The following is an 8,755-nucleotide window of genomic DNA, read 5'->3' on the forward strand; positions in this document are numbered from 1 at the left end:
GGCAATCTTAACAGCAGTGTAGGCCCTGGGCAAAGCAGTATACTGGGCCCCTACATCTGTTACAGGACTCTGGGGTAATAAAAAAGAATCTGCTGGGGAGCTGTGAGGCATTATTAGGGAGCACCTGAGATAAGATGGGAGGGACAGAGATAAGGTAGCACAGGGGAGCAAATGAGAGGGTAGCACATAGGGGAAGAGAAAGGAGACATGGTAACCACTTGGGGAAGAACAGACATAGGGTACCATGAGAGATGGGGAGCACATGGGGGGAGCACACAAAGGAGGAATAAAGTTGGAGAGCACATCTTGGGCGCTCCTCCCATCTCCCCTTACTGTGTGCATGGCTGCTGCTCTCCCCCCCCCCACCACATGCTGACTGTGTACATGGCTGCTGCTCTCCCCCCCCCCCCCCACATGCTGACTGTGTACATGGCTGCTGCTCTCCCCCCCCCCCCACATGCTGACTGTGTACATGGCTGCTGCTCTCCCCCCCCCACATGCTGACTGTGTACATGGCTGCTGCTCTCCCCCCCCCACATGCTGACTGTGTACATGGCTGCTGCTCCCCCCCCACATGCTGACTGTGTACATGGCTTCTGCTTCCCCCCACCCCCTGACTGTGTGCTAGGGATAGCCATTATTCATCGTTGATTCCAAACCATGGTCAATGATTTTGCAATCGATGGTGGAGATTCAATGGTTCTCTAAAATGGATGGCACAGAGCCCCCAATATTGTTTCCACCTGCCTGGTGCTGAGACAATATGCCCCCAGCACTACCTACGAAGCCCCGCCCCAAATCTGATTGGCCGGCTGCCTATTAGAGCAGGGCTGCCTAATAGAGTAGGGTTAGCCATCTGATGGGTTTATTCCATCGATGGTAACCATCGGTGCTGAACCCACCCTACTGTGTGCATGGCTGCTGATTCCCCCCTGCTGCTGATTCAAACAAAGTGGGTTCTATTTTGAATTGTGGAGCAGGTGAGCACCGATTAATTTTTGCAAACATCCAGGGACAGATATTTTTAACCAGTGATTACTTTTGACCAGTGGTGGATTTAACCTAGGAGCTGCAAGGCTGCATCTCTCCCAGTAAAATGTGTCAACATAGTGAGAAAGTTGTAGCCCTGTGACTGTACTTGCTAAACTGTGACTGGCAATAGCTTCACATTGGAAGCGCTACCTGCCAATCACACACAGGACAGACTCCCACTGGGACTGCCAGCCCGGGCTTCGATTAGCAAAGAACATGCTTCCAGTGGGAAGGTGCTCCTCTGGCATCCCTACACGACTTCTAGAGGCTGCAGCCGATGTAGTCCCTAGTGCATTAAATTAAGACTTTCCTAGAAGGCAGTTTTATGTGCATGCACGGTCCCAGCATTGCATGTGCCGGTCCCGGCAATAGTTGTAGCCATTTTCAGGGTTTGTATAAGCCTGCGACAGCGATCCTGTACGCAGTAAAAATAGCTCCGGCGTCTCAGTTCCGGCGGCCGTTCTGTGCGACCATAGGGTTACTTAGATCTCTGATAATCAACTGATCTGTGACCAATGCTGCGTCATTGTACCCAGTCACTTGGATTTGCAAAGCCACCGGTGGGTGTCTCAACACAAATCCTGGCAGCTGCAACATTTGCATATATCCGCACAGCCGCTGCGTACAAATCCGCAACAGTGGTGGCATTAGCGCACATGTCTGAATCAGACCCTCTGTGTTTCCACCACACATAAGGGGCATTTATCAAAGCTGGGAGAGAGATAAAATTGTGAAAAATAAATTACCAACCAATCTGCTCCTAACTACCATTTTTTAAACACAGCCTGCAAAATGTTAATTGGAAGCTGATTGGTTAGTACTTTATTTCTCACAATTTTATCTCTCTCCCTGCCTTGATAAATACCCCCATAGCCTGTGTAGAGGCTGGCAGTAGAGCAGGCGGACTGTATCCAACTTTGAGTAAGGTTGTGATTACAAATGGCTGGAGGCAGCACATGAAGAGTGCTGGGGTATCTCCCATTACACCAAGCCAAGTAAACTGGCGCGCCTCCCCTTATGCTGTCCACTATGAACACGCACGCTCCCTCCCCCTTTCACATTGTCCTTCCTCAGCCCCAAAGCAAAGACAATCACCTCACAGCAACACGGCCAGGCCCAAGCAGTGGTCAGTAATTGGCTGCATGCAGGCCCGCTGAGAGCCGCGGCAGGCCCGGGTAGCGGAGCAGCGCGCTGGGAAGGGGGGTGCTCTTGGCCCCCTCAGCACTGCTCAAAGCCAGGGGGGGCGCGATCAGTGTGATGGCTGCCCCCCGCAGGCATAGGAGACTGCTGTGGCTGCTGCTCAGCAGCCACGAGCAGTCTCCACTGCAGCTCAGCACACGCTGTGTACTGGGCTGCTGTGAGGGAGGGGGAGCGGCGCCGGACCCGGGCCCCCGACGGGCCCCTCAGGAAGCCCGGGCCCCGGTAATCTGTACCCGGTCCCCCCCCTCTCGGCGCCCCTGGCTGCATGGAAGTCTTGCACTGCACAGCTTAATGGTAAAAACACCATGCACCTGACGCTCATCATTTTTGATGACTCAGATATGTATATCTTTATACTCAAAGATCAGCAAATGGATAGTACGTACTGGCTCAAATCACTTTTGCTGTATATTCAATACAGATATTTATTATTGGAAATGTATAGCTCTGTGTTTTGTTTTCTTTCTTTCTTTGTTTTTTCATGTTAAACTCAATGTAAAAGCAGAGTTTATTTTACAAAAATATGGCATTCAGGGACCTATTCATCATATATAAAAATTTGATGGAGGTAATTAGGTTTAGAACTCACATGGAGTTCTACCTAATTACCAGAGGAATTCATCATTCCTCCTCTTCATAACTATCCATTTCGAAAAGCTGTTATTTTTGCGATGACAGCTTTTCGGGAAATAGTTTTCCCTCTCTACTCAAACTTACCGCAGCTGGAATCTGTGCTGCGCATGCGCTGTTATATCTGTAAAACCAACACACGTGCAGCACTGCCTACAGATGCGGTAATTTTGTGTCCCCCTCCCCCCCTCCGCTCACCTGCCCCCGTCCCCGCACTTACCTTCGCGCTGCAGCGCCTTCGGCTCCGGCGGATGGTCTGACACGTGTTCTCCCAGCAGACCACAGTACAGTTTAGAAAAAAGAAAAACTTTATTGTGTTCTGCTGGGAAAACACGTGTCCGACCAGCCACCAGAGCGAGACGCCGGGGGACCTGTCCACGCTGACACAGGTAAGTTTTACCTGCTATTCGCCACCTCACAGTGGCAAATAGTAACTCAATCAAATTCCGAAAATACATAATTTTTGGAATTTGATGAATACCATAATTTCCACATCCCCATACTAATGTACTAATGTATGGGGAGTATGGAAATTAACGCAGGGGGACGTAGCAAGGAGATATCAGTGTTATCTCCTGTGCTAAGTGGCTTCATGAATACTAAAATAACATTAATTAAGGAAAATGTCCTTAAAATTTTTATTTTAGTGTTGATGAATAGGCCCCTCAGTGATTAACTTAAAATAATATACTTGAATTAAAAAAGAACAGGAAATACATTTATTAAAAAAATGCTAACATTAATTAAAGCCTAACCTATATTATAGATAACAAAACGGACTGTTGTCCAAATCTGGGTTCCTACAGTAGCTAGAAAAGTTATAGTATAGAATATAGGGGGAGATGTATCAAACCTTGGAGAGAGATTAAGTACCAACCAATGATTGGTTGGTACTTTATTGCTCTCCACTTTATCTCTTTCCAAGGTTTGATACATCTCCCCAAACCATAAGACTTGCGTGCATTCATTTTCTGAGCATGCACAGTGTGAATTCCTGCAAGAGATGCTATGTAAATTGACATATGTTCACTCTATGGGCCTGATTCAGAGCCGGACGCTCTGACCAGAGCGCTCGCTCTGAATCAGGACCCTACTCCATTAAAATGGAGCGTTCTCCTGGACGCTCGTATAGCTGTGGGTCACCACCCACAGCATATACGAGCGTCCAAAAAGATGCTCGCGATGGTCTTGACCATCGCGACCATCGGACTTGCGACGGAGACCCTGCGGTAGGGTCTCCCAGCCACAAGCCCTGGAGTGATTTTGGCTCTATCAGAGCCAAAATCACTCCCACTGACATCACTAGTGATGTCAGTGGGGCCGGCTTCAGACGGTAGGCGTTCCCATGACAGCACGCCCCCGGCACGCCCACCAAAGGGGGCGTGCTGTCAATCAACATCAACAGCACGCCCCCTTTGGTGCGAGACCCGGAGCGACAGCTTGGCTGTCGCAGTCCGGGTCTCGCGCATGCGCACGACGGAGCTCCCTCCGTCGTGCGCATGCGCAGTGGAGAACATCGACCCACTTGCGAGCGTACTGCCGCTTGCGAGTGGGTCTGAAAGACCCCCTATATCAGCTCTTATGTGTACATAGATTGTTTAAATATTGATTTACAAATTTATTGGATGCAGATAAAACTAGTAAAAGCTTTATCAGTATTAAAACCACATTTAAATAGCATTATCTAGGATTTCAATGGTCATGATTTTAGAATTCTCAAATATCTTAACAATTCCTACTTAAATTACTATTAACTTACTCCCCTTTAATAAGCATCCACCAATGTACCTGATTAAAACTTTATATGAGTGCTATTTTATAATAGTAATTCTGAATTATGAAGTTTATATAATTGTGGGTATACTTTTCTATTGCGCTTTTAAATTCGCTACATATTTATATATTGTAATGGAATTCTTTCATGCTTGCATGAACTAATTGTGCTACTTTGTACAATTATCGGTGCATAACTACATGCTGGATTTTAAGTTGCTAAGTTATTCATTTTTAATTTTCATAGTCATGTTTCAGATATTTTAGAAGTGGTAATCACACATAGGGGTGTACAATGGTGAACATGATGCTGTCTGTATTTTCTCATTGCTGTGTTACTTTTGGTGAGATAAATAACATAGACATAGTAATTCTCAAACTTCAGTGAGCCCATGGCATTAGGGTGTCAATCTTACATCTTGAATAACATAAGGGGTAGCGCAGTATGGAAGTGGACTTACTGTGCTGCTGTCAACTCTGGTTCACCTACAAATAATTCTTTATACAGAGCCATGATTCCTTAATGCAGTTAATACAGCATCCAGGTGAGAGGCTCAGGAAGAGATTTATCAAATCTTGGAGAGAGATAGAAGACGTTTGCTTGGTACTTTTATTTCTCATTTTACAGGCTGTGCTAGAAAAATAATGCAAGCTGATTGGTTGCTACTATCCAGCAGTGGCTTCTACCCTCTTACATGAGGGGTGTGATTTGAAAGATCTACAGTAAAAAGGTAAACAATGTCTAGAGAGACACGAAATGTTAGACAGTCAATAGATTGACAGGGACAAAAGGTTGACACACGAAAGGTCGACATGGAAGAAGGTCGACATGTACAAATGGTCGACAGGGTCAAAAGGTGGACATGAAAAGGTAGACAAAAAATGGTCGACACATGTTTTGTTTTGTTTTTTTTTCTAACCCTAATCTTCACCCTAACCCTAACCCTCCCCTTGGTGCCTAACCCTCCATCATGGTGCCTAACCCTAACCATCGGGGAAGGTGCCTGATGCTAACTGTCCCTTCTAGTGCCTAACCCTAACCCTCCGGTAAGTGCCTAACCCTCCCTCCTGGTGCCTAACCCTAAACGTCAGGGTAAGTGCCTAACTCTAACCATTGGGGTAAGTCCCTAACCCCCTGGTAAGTGCCTAAACCTAACCATTGGGGTAAGTGCCTAACCCTAACCCCCTGGTAAGTGCCTAACCCTAAACCTATCCCTAAGCCTAAAAAAACTAAAAATGCATGTGTCAACCATTTTTGTGTTTACCTTTTTCACGTCGACCTTTTGGCCCTGTCAACATGAAGACCTTCTTACATGTTGACCGTTAGTGTGTTGACCTTTTGTCCCTGTCGACCTATTGACTAACATCTGTTGTCTATCTAGACTTTGTCTACCTTTTTACTGTAGATCTTTAGACTGGATCACTTGCATGATTGGGGCTGCCCCTTCTGGTCCGTCCGGCCAGGTCCCGATGCCTGTAGAGCCGGCCCTAGCCAATTTGATGCCCTAGGCAAGATTTTGGCTGGCGCCCCCTAGCAGATGATGCCACAACCAATCTTATACTGGGTACACACTAGACGATATTTTTAATGATTTGGCCAAATCCGACGCATCAAAGCGACAAATCGTATAGTGTGTACCCACTATCATGATCCAAAGAGCGCTCCCGACGGTTATCTATCGCATGCTTAGAACTTTTGTACATGCAGCATAGCCCCCGCTATCCCCCTGCCGTCGCTCCGTCGCTGCCAGCATTGGCAAGTGTGTATGCATTTGCCGGTGCTGGCACCCCCCGCGGTCGGTACACATTAGACATCATCTAGTGTATACCGGCCTTTAGTGTTAATACGTGGACGCCAGGAATATTATAAAAACAGGCAACAAAACTGCAGCAGATTCACATACAGCAGGCTTCCTTTCCAAAAAGTATTTTATATATATATATATATATATATATATATATATTACACGTGCCCAGGCCACCATCATTCCAGCAGTAAAGCCAGGAACTGCACAGTTACTCAATTAGCACCAAGGAAGCAGCACCTCTCAGACTCAGTGACCAGGATTTATGAAGCAGCAGCTTCTGTAAGCCGCTGAGTCCTGGCGGCTTGCTCTTGAATATTTAAAACGGCACTCGGCGTCAGTGTAAAGCACACCAGGCTTTACACTGACTCCGGGTGCAATTTTAAATATTCACCTGAAACCCGCGGCTTACAGAAGCCGCTGCTTCGTATTTCCTGGCTAGTGAGTCAGATGATGATCCATCCAGGCAACACAGCACACCAGGTATCCACTTGTCACGAAGTGCTAATACTGTATATATAATGGCTGCGGTACATATCTACTACCTGGGAACATATTCCACTTGAGCTATCCCATTAGAAAATGGTTTTGTAGTCTTATAATATATATCTAAAAAGAATCATTATTTGCACAAGCCAGCAGGGTCCATGGAGTAGGCCTAACCTCCCCCTCACCGCACCCTAAACCTAACTCTCCCTCCCTGGTGCCTAACCCCGCTAGCTAACGCTACCCTCCCCCTGCACCCCAATCCTTACCTTCAGGATGCCGACGGTCTGGATGCTGGTGCAGGGATCTCGATCTGTCGGGATTTTGGCGATGGTATTAAGACCATCGGCATCCCGCACTCCGGGATGTCGACTACATCCCCACATTAATACATACATACAGACTAACACATATACAGTATACACACACTACACATATTGTATATACACACTAACATACATACACATATATACACACACTAGCACATACATATATGCACACTAGCACATACATACACACTAACACATGCATACACATATATACATACTAACATACATATATCGACTAGCACATACGCACTAACATACATACACACTTGCACATACACACCAACACATATATACACACTAGCACATACACACTAACACATATATACACATGCTAAAACACATACATACTTATCACTTACACTGAAGCAACAGCAGCTTGGTAATGGGGCGGGCACCTTGCATCATTAGGCTCCGCCCCCTCGATGATGCAATTCACAGGCATACATGGGCGGGGCTTGTCACATTGGCTCTGTCCCCATTTCGATACTGAAGAGGGGAATTTAATCGGTCCATCGGAGGGGGGAGCAGGTGCAGGCCAGCAGGCGGTAGCAAGGTCGCCTTCTCATCCTGATGCCTGGATCTAGATGAGTGCTGTTGGGGCTGCGGCGGCTAATGGAGGCGGAGCCGTGAGTTGTCACTCACGGCTCTGCTCCGCAAAGGGGAGGCCGCGGCTGAGCATGCACAGCATGCCCTCCCGCGGCTACTGTAGTCGTACTTGTCTCTTGTAGTCAGAAAGAACTTCTGTGCAGAAGCTCATTCTGACCTGTCACCTGTCTACTGTGCTGCCTGATCGGAGCTGAGTAGCGGCGGGGAACTGCAGAGCCGAGGGATGCCCCAAAGGCATTCAAGATGCCCTAGGCTTTTGCTTAGTATGCCTATGCCTAGGGCCGGCTCTAGATGCCTGCGCATTATTTCTGGCAGTTGTCTGGACCGGTGCGTGCACAGAAGTGGTGGTGGCGCCGCGCATGCACATAACACCGGGTTACATCAACTGCAGCCCCTAGAAGCCGTGTAGAGCTGCCCAGACTGGCAGTTCTGTGCATGACTGGCAGGTAGCGCTTCCAAAGGAAGGCCCCTGCCAGCCACAATGTAGCCAGTGCAGTCATGGACTGCAATTGGCTCACTGAAGTGGCGGGTGTTACTGGGGGGGCTGCAGCTTCTAGGTAAAATCCACCACTGGTACTATCCACTTAAATCCACACTGAGGAACAGCAGTATTTAGTTTCCCCTTTGAAGACGTGTTTTGTTGCTACTCACAGGTGTTGATTGATGTTATTACTGCCCATTTAGGTATGAGGTGTGTTTTTGTTTACTTCTGGTAATCCCACTCTCCATCCCTGTTTTTGTAATTTTGTTGTCAGTAGTGGTTGTTTCAGTGAGTTACTGGCGGCGGTAGGACTGCTGTATGTTTTTTGAACTGTTATTTAGCTTATTGGGTGCGCTCTCCTATTGTTTATGAAGGCCAGGACCAATGTCCGTACCAGGAATTGACAGAAGGTT

The sequence above is a fragment of the Taudactylus pleione genome, unplaced genomic scaffold (genome assembly GCF_031769625.1).
Source record: "Taudactylus pleione unplaced genomic scaffold, aTauple2 ptg000053l, whole genome shotgun sequence".
Lineage (NCBI taxonomy): Eukaryota > Metazoa > Chordata > Amphibia > Anura > Myobatrachidae > Taudactylus > Taudactylus pleione.